Source organism: Sebastes umbrosus, chromosome 20, assembly GCF_015220745.1.
Source record: "Sebastes umbrosus isolate fSebUmb1 chromosome 20, fSebUmb1.pri, whole genome shotgun sequence".
Classification (NCBI taxonomy): domain Eukaryota; kingdom Metazoa; phylum Chordata; class Actinopteri; order Perciformes; family Sebastidae; genus Sebastes; species Sebastes umbrosus.
This window is the reverse complement of record NC_051288.1, coordinates 4,953,262-4,966,870: the sequence shown is the minus strand read 5'-3', so window position 1 is coordinate 4,966,870 and position 13,609 is coordinate 4,953,262. Positions and strand designations below refer to the sequence as shown.

The 13,609-nt window shown below is 40.3% G+C and overlaps 1 long non-coding RNA gene across 5 annotated transcripts in view; it reads right to left on the bottom strand.

Moving 5' to 3' along the window:
- The window catches only part of LOC119479398, a 379,295-nt gene that overhangs the window by 167,811 nt on the left and 197,875 nt on the right, over positions 1–13,609 (bottom strand). For all 5 annotated transcript variants that reach the window (XR_005204671.1, XR_005204673.1, XR_005204675.1 and 2 more), the window contains one exon: positions 6,232–6,400. This is a non-coding gene — a long non-coding RNA (uncharacterized LOC119479398). The remainder of the gene's footprint in view (positions 1–6,231; positions 6,401–13,609) is intronic.

Here is a 13,609-nt window from a genome sequence, read left to right as displayed (position 1 = left end):
CTGAGACTCTTGTGGATCCAATGAGCCCAACTGTATTCATGTGTGATGATGTTAGTCTCCAAAGTAGCCATTTCATTGTAGTGGGACCATTTTTCAGAGGATGGATGTCTTTCCTACTGTAGGTAGATTGAGAATTAGGGGGTTTCTGAGCAGTTTCCACAACAGAAGCGCTCGCCATCCAATCGCAGAAAAATACAATTCTTACAGAAATCTCTGCCGCTCGCATCATCACCAGAACCACCTCCATTAAACACATCACTCCTGTCCTTCAGCATCTTCATTGGCTCCCGTTTAAATATCGCACTGAATTCAAGATTCTGCTTCTCACTTTTAAGGCCATCCATAACCTCGCTCCCAGTACCTCTCTGAACTCCTGCTTATTTACACACCCATCCGCACTCTCAGGTCTTCTTCTTCCATCAACCTCACTGTGCCACCCGCCCGCCTGACAACCATGGGGTCTAGAGCCTTTAGCTGCTCTGCCCCCGCCTCCGGAACTCCCTCCCACCAGACATCCATAACACTGACTCTCTCTCCGCTTTTCAAAGTGTTTTGAAAGGCGCCCATAAATAAGATGTATTATTATTGTTATTTATCTTAAAATGTCAAAAATGTTTGATGCCAAATCACAGCATGGCTTTTTCTATGGTGTTCTTCAAAGTCTTGGTGTCATAATGTGGTATTTTGGAGGGATTATTGATAATTTTTATCAATTCTCGAGTGGTAAAAAATTGTTAAATTTAGCACTAAATCTGTGTATCAAATGATATCAACCCAAAAATTGCTGCAACAATTTATGAGACATAATAGAGCATAGGGATGACCATCATATACTTCTATCAGAATGTTCTAAGCATTACACACTTTCACAAATTATTTTCATTTACTTTTTAATCAATTTTTTATTCTTATTAATGACTAGAACAACTTGACACACAGCGCTGAGCTGCATCTCAAATTAATCTTCAGGTTCCCAGATTTCAGATGATGTATACTACTTCTATGTGACATCTACTGTTTTCTTCATCTCCTCCTGAACATCCCCTGTCTTCCAACCCTATTCCTCTAAAAAAAGAGCAGAATCTAAAACACAAAATAATTCAATTTAGAATAATATGGAACAGAGAGAAGCAGCAAATCTTCACATATGAGAGGCTGGAAACAGTGGATGTGAATTATTGCTTGATAAATTAAACAATTTATACTTGTCAAAAGCTTCTATCAGTCAATCAATAGACTAATCATTTCTGCACTAATATTTAAAATATATTATCCATGTGTTTATATGCGTGTATTCCATGAGGAGACAAAGGATATTACACAACCCCCCCCCCCCCTCTCTCTCTCTCTCTCCTTCTCTCTCTATTTCTGGGAGTCCCTGCAAGCTGGTGGCGTAAGCGTTCCAGTGATTTGTTTAATGAAGTGCCAAAGTGCAGTTGGTCATGCTTCCTCTCAGCGCAGATACACAGTGACACACGGGATATGCTTGGGTTCATCTCAGGAAGGCCTGGAGTGCGTGCGAGCCACCGTGGGAATAACAACCCGATTCCCTGCAAAAATATTTACAACGCGACTGCGCCGAGTTTCGCAGAAAAGCGTAATTATCCATATTGATGACGGGTTGGCGGCGCGATGCATCATCCCGCGGTGGCAACGGGGTTTGTGTAACATCCGAGGCGAAAAAGAAAATATCCAAATGTACATTTGTTTGCTTTTCTGGCAGGGAAATGTGGATGGCCATGCACGCAGGCTACACTACACAGGACAGCTCATGAAAGTTTGTCCCTGTTGTTGATTTGATTTTTTTTTTGCTTTCGTAACTGGTGCTCTTTTATGACTCCCATATTGTGTGATAAATCACAGCATCAGAGTGGGGACAGTTTCATGGCATCATTCACGCTACATTTCCAACCGTGGGCCAGTTTTTGATTAGGGCTGTAAATCTCCTTCACCTTTCTCTGTCGACCACTCTCTCACACACACACACACACACACACACACACACAATGTGACACACACACACACACACACACACACACACACACACACACAATGTGACACACACAGTGAAACGTTCATTGAGGTAAAACTTGAATATTGTTCTTGTTTGTCTACTCGGATCCATATGTAACCGTGGTTTCCTCAAGGGGTGGGACTGGGTGTAGACTGTGCTGCTTGAGAGACTACCACTTTTTTTTTTTTTTTAAACAGAAGCTGCAACTACAGCACGATAGCAAAGTACTGTATTTCCCTTAATTTCCCCATGAATCAGTTGTTCTAAAGACATCATCATTAGGAGACTTGACAACAAACATGACTATATTCGAAACTGCCTACTACATACTACTGACAAACGCAGTATACAGTACATACTGCATACTGCGTTCCTCAGTAGTATGTAGTGTGAAACAGTTAAAGCGGTTTATTTTGCAGTAGGCTAGGCCAGGCTTTAGTCTTTAAACAAGCTCTTAAAGCAAAAAAAACTCGTACCACTCATGCAATTTTATAAAAAAATACAACTTATACAGCCTACTGACTAACTTATACTACTAAATACTGCAGGTTTAGCTCCACCAGCCCTTAAACTATTCATTCTAACAGCTCATGGTGAAGTGAGACAAACAGAATCATCAACGAGGGGAGAGGGTAAATATAAAACATGGCTCAACAGCAAAAAAACTGCGTAATGATCTCTCTCCAGATATTAGAGTAATATGTTGTCTCAGCAGGTATCTCTCTGCCCCGTCAGAGGCAGCTCTTTCCCTCGCCACTCTGCTGCTCTGTAGCCGGTCTGTGAGCGAGCGAGCTATGCCCGCGGGCGATTTTTGAGCTTTTCAACTCCAAAAAGCCATAATCACAGGTTACCCTATATTTTACATTTGTGTTGGGATATTTAAACGAACCACCCGGCAACAAGGAAATAAAAGCCCCTCGTCTTCGAGACCGGTCTCTAGAGAGAGCTCCAGCCAGCTCATAGCGGTCTGTGAGCGTGACCGCCCGGCTGGCGAGGTAGCGACCCCGGCAGGCGCTGGCTAGCTGTCACGGCAGTTTATGGAGCTTCTAAACTCCGAAACACCGAGCAAATGTTCGATTCGCCATCTGATATCATTAAAAAACTGCCAATATTCAAAATCTACACAGTCGATTTCTGGCCTCAAAAATGTTCATAAGTGAATTTAGTGATGAGTGAGTATACACAACGAGGTATTTAGTCGTCTTATTTAGCCACTTGTTAGCAACCGCCTTTTTTAAAGACACATAAAGGCTTAAAAATTCACAAGTGGGATATTAATTGACATATTTGATGTCGTAGAACACAACTTTAAAATCTCTTCAGCTTGTGTAAACCACAGACCTTATTTCAGGCATCTAACTAAAAACCCATTCAAACACACCCATTGACTTCCAGACTAAGGAACCGCAAGCGCTAACATAACTCATTTCCGGGGTTTTAGGACACATTCCTGTAGCACTCTATCGCTGAACTCTGCTAACAATTAAAGGGACTTTACAGCTGTTGAAATCTGTACATGAAAGGCTCTCAATTACTTGACCCACTCAAGTGCCCATGAGCAGTTATGCGATAAACACACACAAAGAAAGATATATTTTCCTTTTTTTATTCATCTGTCCTGACACTGACTATAGTTGTATAATTGTAGGCTATATATGAATTTACTTGACTTCATGCATAATTTCCCCAAAGGGATCAATATCTGTATTTCATTCTTCCTTCATTAAAGTCCCATTGCCATAGTGTTACCCAAGTAATTTCAGATTGCACTGATTACAATAAATGATTACAGGCAATCTGGTGAAAATAACTGGAAACTCAAAAAATTAATTGGTTCATTAAAGAAAAGTATTCGAGAAAACAAAGAGTCTAAAATCCAGCCAGTATTTTCTATCGAAGCTGCCACTGTAACTCAAACCGAAATACATCACAACCGACAGCCAAGTCCGATCGTTTAGGTCACCTTTTGGATGTGGAGCTTTGTATCCAAGTGTACCAGACAGAGAAATTGAATTAAGTTCGCAACAAAACTTTATGGTTTCCTTCCAAAGTGGAGTCATGAAGTCCGTAAACACCGTTGTTTTATAACTGGGTTATTATTTCCACACCGGAGAGTTCTCAGCAGTGTTTGCGGGAGGCTTTACAAGTCGAAAAGAGAGTGAGCGGCGCTTAGACTTATTAAGGGGTTGACACTGTGGTGTGAGAGGATACAGAGCTAGGAAATCATTTCATCATTACCAGTGGCGGCTGGTGACTCACAAAATTGGGGAGGACAGAAGGAAAACCGACCCACGGTGTCATGTCATTTTATTTAGTTATTTTTCTTACTTTGTATTTTATGTATTGGCTCAGTTCTGCTTGATATACTGCATGTGCTCTCATGTTCCTAATTTTTGTATGTCATATGGGGGCTGGGGGGGGGCTTACATGGGATTTTCATTTAAAATTTTTATTCTGTAAATGTTTTAAACTGGAAAGCCCTTTGCGTTTTAGCGCTATATAAATTATTACGATAGCGACGGACTACTGCGCGGTTCATTTCAGGGCTGCTACAACAAGCTAACTGTTGACTTGGCTAACACTAGTAGCTAGCTACAGCTCGATCCAAAGCTCCAAAGTTGTTTTGTCTATGTGTTTAGAAGTAGCTCACAATTTGCACATTGTAATTTCTTTCACAATATGCTGCTGTCTGATACTTTACTGCCAGTTCATCACGTACAAATACAGTGGTAGAAATTGCAGATGACATTTGGAGATCAGGATGGCCTCCCTTGGAGTGTCATTTTACATGTTTTGGCCAATCACAGATAGGCGTGAAAAAAATGAAATACGTCGAATTGATGGAAGAGGTCCCACCTCAAGGGAGGAAGGCAGCAACCCGTCCTCCCTTGCCACCACCACCACTTTCTTGCCTGCCCTGCAGGCAGCCAGCAGGCCTTTCTGTGTGGTGTTTGCATGTTCTCCCTGTGTTAGCATGGGTTTACTCCGGGTTCTCCGGCTTCCTCCCACAGACCAAAGACATGCAGGTTAATTGTTGACTCTAAATTGCCAGTAAGTGTGAATGTGAGCGTGAATGGTTGTCTGTCTCTATGTGTCAGCCCTGTGATAGTCTAGCGACCTGTCCAGGGTGTACCCCGCCTTCGTCCAATGTCAGATAATGGATGGACTGAGATTTGGTAATGATTCATTTCAACCAATTACTCTATTTTTTATATTTTGGTGTCCCTCTTGCCCCTCAAAAATAGAGGAGGAGCAACCGCCTCTGCCTCTATATGGACCAGCCTCCACTGATCATTACACTGTCATGGAGTTTTGGAATGTTCCTGTCTTTCATGTCAGAGGAGTGCAGGAGAATGAATTAATACACAGCCCACATGAGACACTGGTATTAGGTTCAAATGTACAAAACTGCTAAAAATGTACACTCACCGCATCGTGGCCATAACCACAGAATACATTTACACTCCCCTTGCTGTATAACGTTCATTAAAAGTTTCCCCCCGCGTTACGAAAATGACTGTGAAACTTATAATTCACCTAATTATGGTTATGCCTCCATATTACCCTTGCCCTGTTTGCTCCCTCTCTCATTACTCTTACAAAAACACATAAATCAGAAAAGTATACACCCGTGCCCCTGCAACACAATGCACTGGGGGATACCCCCTTAACTATCCTAACACGTCTCCAATTCAAATTTCTACTGACATTCCAGTTCCCCAATCCTCAGCTCGGGTGTCAGAAAATAACAGCGAGGAACTCTCGCCCCCGCTCTCCCCTGCATTATTCCCCGGTTTAAAAGGTAAACAGTGCGAGGAGCAGGTGGTTGTGGGGGGATTTTTTTTTGCGGGAGACTTCGATGTAATGTCTGGTGGCAATTAGGTGTAATACAGGATGTCAAAGCCCACAGCCGCTAGCCTCAGATATCTGCTGCCTAATGTTAGCTTTACAGATTCACTCTGGCATATGGCTTTGACTGCGCAGCCCAGGGCCAAATTAGTGAACGCTATTACCTCCTTTCCCTCTGTGGCAAAGGGCACGGCGAAGAAAAAAAAAAAAAGCGTACTGAGGGAAAGTCTTGCACAACTTGAAGAAATTCAGACACTGCCTGAATTAGATTAAGAGCTGGAAATAACTTGTTTTTGGTACAGTGAGAGAGTTGTCTTTTGTCATACCTCGGATGCAGGAATTAGTCACTGTTGTGAAGGAAAACATACCCCTGTGCATCCCGGGCTTGAAGTGTCTCCGAGGCGTTATCTTAAGGTCAGCGAGCCGAGTGAGGCCTCGCAGGGCAGCGAGTAGATCTCCAACGAAAAGGGAGTGGTACTGCTTATGAAGTAACCAGATCTGCGATATCTTCTTAGAAAGGGTAAAAACAGTCCGGACCTGTTGAATGCAACACAGATGGAGAAGGGTGGAATACACTGTTAGATCGTCCTTGAGAAGAGCCAAGGTGTGCAGGGATATTGTACAGAGGAAGTCAAACAGAATAAGACACAGATCAGCTTATTATCGGACTAGTTAGATGTTCTCCAATCAATGATGCAGTAAATAAACTCATACACTGTGGATGGTGGTCTGAATGTGTTGTAAAGGGGACTTTTAAAGGGGACATATGCTCATTTTCAGGTTCATATTTGTATTTGAGGTTTCCACTAGTACATGTTTGCATGATTTACTGTTCAAAAACGAATTATTTTTTCTCATAAAGTCTGATCATACTTGTATTCACCCTCTGTTTGAAGCGCTCCGATTTAGCGCCTGTCTCTTTAAAAGGTACTGTATGTAACCTTTTACAAGCATAAATCGTTAACTCTGGCTGGTAACGTTGTTTACGTAACTTTTGTAAGAAACATTTTTTATGTAACATTGTTTTGCGTAACATTGTTTTGCGTAACGTTTTACGTAACATTTTTTGCAACATTATTTTTGTAACATCGCTTTTCTTGTTACGTAACATTTTATAAGAAAGTGCGCGAAAGCTAGTTACATTGTTATGATTCTTCCGTTAAGTTGTTATGTTATTATTTTAACACAAACCGTGATGTTTTTTCTAACCTTAACCAAGTAGTTTTGTTGCCTAAACCTAACCAATCGTTTCACAACGTTAACCACGTGTCATTGAGCGTTTCTGCAAGCGTGATACGGGGCTGATACGAAATGCATTTATGAACAGTTCTTTTGGTTCAGAAACGTCGTTATTCAACATATCTTGTGGTTTGCAGAAACGTACAATGCCAACATTCCTTCTGGTGACTGGGTTATATTCTATTATGATCTGTCCTGATTAGCAGACAAAATGACTTCTGTTCTTTAGTTTGTTCTCTCCTGGTTTTTATAGGTTACTGTAGCTTGTTTGTGCACAGCCAATACTCCCATGGACCTCCAGACATAGTTGCTAGGACTCCAAAACCTTCACATTCACATTTTCTTACTCAAATACAAATTTGTGAAATATCAGCCATCATCAAAACATAAGGATTTAGTGCTGTAAATCTGTTGCTGTCATCGAAGTGGGTGTCCTTGAACATTTAGCCTCCACATCCAAATAACAGTGAAAAAGTGCAGCTCCCGCATGCAGAACTGCATGAGTCATGCTGAAACAGAGCGTGCATGCTCACCAAACCTTTCCTAAATAAATAAAGGGTTTTTTAAGAAAAATCAACTATGCAAGTGATGAATCATACCTAAATTATCCTTTAGTCCCTCCACCTACACTCGATCATTTTGTGATATAAATAGTTAGACCACAATTTTCATCAATTTCCATAGATTCTAGACCGCAAGGTCAAAAGAAAACAGTCAAGCATGGAGGCTTCTGCAACGCAGGAAGTGTTGGAACATTATATCTGACAGGCAAGTATAGCGGTCAACCTGTAATCCACAGCTTCACTCCCATCCATATCTTAACAAACCTCTTACCTCACGGAATCAAGGATGAAATACTAAGTTGATGGCCTCCATTTGCACACATACGTTAACTTTGTATAACAAAACATTATGCTGCTTCAGTGGCTGCAGTAATGTAACGGATTAGTCAGGATGGCAGGAAACAATATGTCTCCATCATCTCTTTATAAAATAATGACTATTCACTAATATTACTCTCCGTGTGTGTCTTGCAACATTTTTCCCAGAATATTATTAAGTCTACATTGGATTTGAGAGGTCAACCATGCAACTACAAGACCCCTTGTTTCACAAAACTCACTTTTTTTTGTCTGTGTAGACACGAGTGTCCGAATGATGTAAACTTCAGATGACCGGTGCAACTAAAAATTTATATTTTTGCAGAATGCACATGTGTGAACACGTCCACCCTTTACCAAAAAAATGTTTATTCAAGTGTGCTTTTAGTATACTTCTTTTAAAAACAAAATAAGAGAGTACGCTTTCAGTTCACTTTTTATGTACTTAACGGATATATACTTAGCAAAATTAGTTTGGCATATATTGCCAAGTATACAGAAAAGTCTAAGTATACTTAAACTTAAGTATATTTGCAGTCAAAACTATTAAACTAGTAGTTTACTGAGAGTATACTTTAAAGTGAACTTTCACTATACCACAAGTATATAACTAGTAAGCTAGAAGTAAACCTATAAGTTCCCTTGTAATTTAGTTCACTTCATAGTATAGTTGCAGTACAAAAATACAACTTAGATGTAAAGTAGTTGTGTACTCAAAGTTTACTTTTCTTACAATTAAAGTACAGTACTTAAAGTACTTAAAAATCTACTTTTATTAAAGGTCCCATATCATGCTCATTTTCACGTTCATACTTGTATTTTGTGTTTCAACTAGAACATGTTTACATGCTGTAATGTTAAAAAAAAAGCTTTATTTTCCTCATACTGTCTGCCTAAATATACCTGTATTTATCCTCTGTCTGAAATGCTCCGTTTTAGCACATTTCAACGGAATTCTAACGGATTTGCGTTGCTATGCAACAGTTTGGGTCCATGTTTACTTCCTGTCAGCTGATGTTATTTACATACACTGCAACAGGAAATAAACTGGGACACATTTAGAATGTTTACGTTTAAAACCATGTAATGGTCTAAATATTGTATATTTGTGACATCACAAATGGACAGAAACAGCTTGTTTCAAACGCACAATTTCTGAATTAGTGCAGTGTGTATTTCTCCATATATTGAGCGTTTTGATAGTTTACCAGTATTTATATATCACTTAAACCTGCTTTATAATATAAAAGACATGAAAATCTCACTTTTTACAATATGGGACCTTTAACTAAAAAGTGGGCCAATTTAGTCCCAAGAAGAAGTAGTACGCTTTCATGTATACTACTAGTACATTGATATTAGTATACTTACTACATAAAGAATACTTGGGAAATATACTTGAACGCAAATAAGTTAACTTCATAAAATAAACTTGAAGTATACACTATGTGCGCACCCGTTCTCCATGTTCAATTTGGTGTATATCCGTCCTTTTAATGTTAAATCCCAGTGTTGTCAATGTCATACCTCTCTTATCTCTCATATGTTTAGTTTTTTGTTGTGTCTATTGTTTGAATGAGATTTGTGATTAAGAAATTGATTTCATGCCTAGCCTATACAACAGAAAAAATATGTGATTGGATTGGAAGTGCCCTTTTCCTTCATGTAATTTATTGTATTTGTATATATTCACTGTATGGTAGTGTACAATCATGGACCAGTGTGCTCTCAAATTAACTCCAGAAACCTTAACTGTTATATTTCCTCTGGATTATGAATGTCCTATATGTCACACAGAGACATTGCAAATTAACTGTACACATAATAGGCATGGCTTCCATTCAGATATACTGGTTGAGCTTACAAAGGGCTCCACAGCTCCAGACAGATGGCAATCTGATCTCAAATAAACACTCCTGTAAACCCATTCAGTCCAGCCAAACAGCCACCAGCAGCACAACAAGGCCACTGAACCCAGAACCTTCACGAGTTACAGCGCGAAATCAACCGAAACATCTGTGTGGCACTGGAAGGTAATGGAAAGACGTTTGGGGAGCGGGCCCAAAACCGCAGGAGGAAGTTGCATGTCGATGTTCTCCCATACGTGAAAACGCCGGAGCGTTTGCCAGGTGTCAGCACCAATCGATGTGAAACGTCTGCCGCGGAGCGTGGCTCGATGGGTTTCGCATGATCCACCACGCCCCCATGAACCCCGCCGCGTGAAAGTGATTCGACACGCCAGCAGGTACGGTTAGGAAGGCATGGGCGCAGACTCACGCGAGCTGCTGATGACTGTGTGTTTGGCTTTCTGTATGTGTACTCTGTGCGATAAACTCACGTCACCTGTTGTCCATTGATACCACCATGTGGTATTTACTCCTTACAGGCACAGTTCATTATTGCAAACACGTGCACTACAGAGGGTGTGTGTGTGTGTGTGTGTGTGTGTGTGTGTGTGTGTGAGTGTGAGTGTGAGGATTTCAAAATTAAGACAGATGGAGATGAAAGGGTGAAGATGTCTGGAACTATTGCACAGGAACTATTTTCTGTCTCCATACAGCTAATAGCAACATGTTTCTTCTATTGCTGGAGACAGCGAGGCCGTAACCTTCACATATGTTAGGATATAAGTAACATGAACAGATGGTTAGCTTTCAGCAATAAGTATAATATGGCCGTAAAATATGGCAGCTAACTTATATGGTATTTGTCCTCTTTATCCCAGCTATTCACAGCTCTGGCACTTCTGGTGTTCTGTCCACCAGGTAATAGATGGCTGAATAAAGCTGCTGCTACATGGAATACAAAAAAAATGTCTACAGGAATAGAAGTACATGACAATGAAGGATTTTATTTGGCATCTATTATATAACATATCATTTATAATAATGTTACTTATCTAGAAGGTTTGTCTTAGTGATGACCCTTTTAAACACACTTACTTGAAACAGGAAAAGGAATGAAAAAGATATATTTATCACCGAAATTGTCAGTTTTAAATATCAAATTTGTGGCCATGGTTCCTGGTTCAACTGTGATGGGTTTTTTTGTACTGCAGAACTGCGCACAGTTTTCCTGTGCAACGAGGGATTATTACACACATTTCAGGCACCCACTTCGAATGATAGCATCTGATTGAATGTGTGTTATCAGCAGTTATCAGCCCCATATATATGGCTTGAGAGGGGCCTGCTACACCTACTAGCAGGCTCGGAAGGCTATTTATCATCTATTGACATGGTTTATCACCGATATGAATACAAGAAGACGACGCTGACCTCTAGTGTCTGTAGTAATTATGACAGGAGCAAAGGGAGGAAGTCAGGTGACGTAGTATAAAGAGCAAAATAGCTCTTTTGGTGTGGCGGTCGGTGTGGATGGATGGGTCAAACAAACACAGGGCTTTCACCCGTAAGAATGTTATCGGTGTTCTGTGTAAAACCAAAAGTCAACGTTGACTTACTTTACCGTACTTTTGAACTGACATACTTATTTTAACCCAAACCACGAGCAAGTAGTTTTGCTGCCTACACCTCAAGTTATTTTGTTTTAATTCACTCAGTTAGGTTTCACTTTCACAACGCGTTAGGTGCAGTTTGGCCCATCCGAAGCATTAGAATGCTAGTTATAATCCCTGATACGCCCATTCAATCAGCTGATAACATTCAAAATGGACGTTTCAGGTGCGCTCACTTTAAATTATTTTACCTTCAAATAAAGTGGTTTGGGTAATCTTGCTAACCGTTAGCTTGTTTACAACACATGTACTTGTCTGAACGCCTCTCGCCCCATTTTAGTAATGTTACCCCATTTAAAGATGTCAGCAATTAGTTTGATGAGTACAACATTATTATAACCAATAGAAACGATGGCCAAACCTTCAAACATTAAATGTAAGCTAGATCTCTGAAGCAAGGAATGTTGGGCGTTCTCACTATACATTGTACAAATTAACCAAAGCCACTTTGGGCCTGGACAGGAGTCATGTTCGGACAAGCGTTAAGTCGAAAACAAACGAGACGAATGAGTGATGTCTGGAACAGGACAATGTGGATGTTGGCACCGTGACGCCAAATCATGCACATGTACGGACATACAGCATGGTTGCAGGTGCTCACACATTTGCACAAAAATACATGGCGGCATAGACACAGCCGCTTCTACACACACGGTGACGACAGAGGAAGGAGGATCTAATTTTACATCAGCTGGAGCCCACAGAGACGAGCCGTCGTGCAGCGGGGATGAGAGGAGACGCTCAGTGTTTGTTTATCCTCTCACCACCATGTCTGTTAGTGCTAACCTTTCCCCTAAAACAAGTCCTCCTGAATACCTTTGCATAGACTTGGTCTAACCCTATCTTTAGTGCAGTTCTATTTTATGAGATTATATATATATTTGTGTATTTATTTTTTGGACTACATGACTGTGCCTACATGGTGGGTTTGAATCCCATCATCGCCTTAGCTTTCAGAGAACTGAGACAGACAAAGTCCACCTATGTGGTTGTTTTGTGCAAAGAAGCAGTAAATTATACTAATTTTGCATTTAAAGGACTAGTGCGAAATTCTTTATACACTTACATAGTTTTTTGCAGAGAGTTACTTAAGAGGATATACTCTGATATATGTGTGTCAAGTACAGAGCTAGAGCTAGCTTAGCTTAGCATAAACTGGTAGCTAGGGAGAAACAGCTAGTTAAAGGGGAACCACCACCCAAATTAAGTATTCCAATGTGTTATTTCCATGGCCTAGTAAAGTTCAATAATTTAATCATTTAAGTTTAGTCATCAATTTAACGCACACACAAATGTAAAAATGACAATATGTGGTTTTCATTAAACCAACAAGACACAACGTGTTGATTAGTGAGCTTTAGCAGTGTTGCTACTGTAGTCGTGGCAAGGCTAAATGCTTCCCCCTCCTTAAACTGCCCCTGTTTATGCTAAGCTAAGCTAAATGCCTCCAGGCTCCAGAGCCATACTTAAAGGGATAGTGTATAGGATATGGTGGCATCTTGAGGTGTGGTTGCAGATTGCAACCAACTGAGTACCCCTCTGCTCACTCCTCCCTTTCCAAGACTGCGGTAACATAAGCTGCCGAGTGCAAAACCGCGGTAACGCCGTTCGCATTGCTCAGAGGAAATCCTTACCATAATAACACTACTTTAGGGGCAACAGAAGTCAGACGGCAGATGACGGTCCCTAAACCAAAATTAAGTTTACTGAAGTGTGCTGTTAGTATACTTCTTTTGAACTTAAAAAAAGAGAGTATACTTTCAGTTCACTTTTGATGTACTTATCCGAGATATACTTAACAAAAGTATACTTAAGTATACATGGCTCATCCTGACAAGTATACTTAAAAGTCTAAGTATACTTGGCTTATACTGATAAGTATACTTAAAAGTCTAGTATACTTGGCTTATACTGATAAGTATACAGAAAAGTATAAGTATACTTGGCTTATACTGACAAGTATACTTAAAAGTCTAGTATACTTGGCTTATACTGATAAGTATACAGAAAAGTCTAAGTATACTCAGCTTATACTGACAAGTATACTTAAAAGTCTAAGTATACTTGGCTTATACTGACAAGTATACAGAACACTCTAAGTTGGCAAAT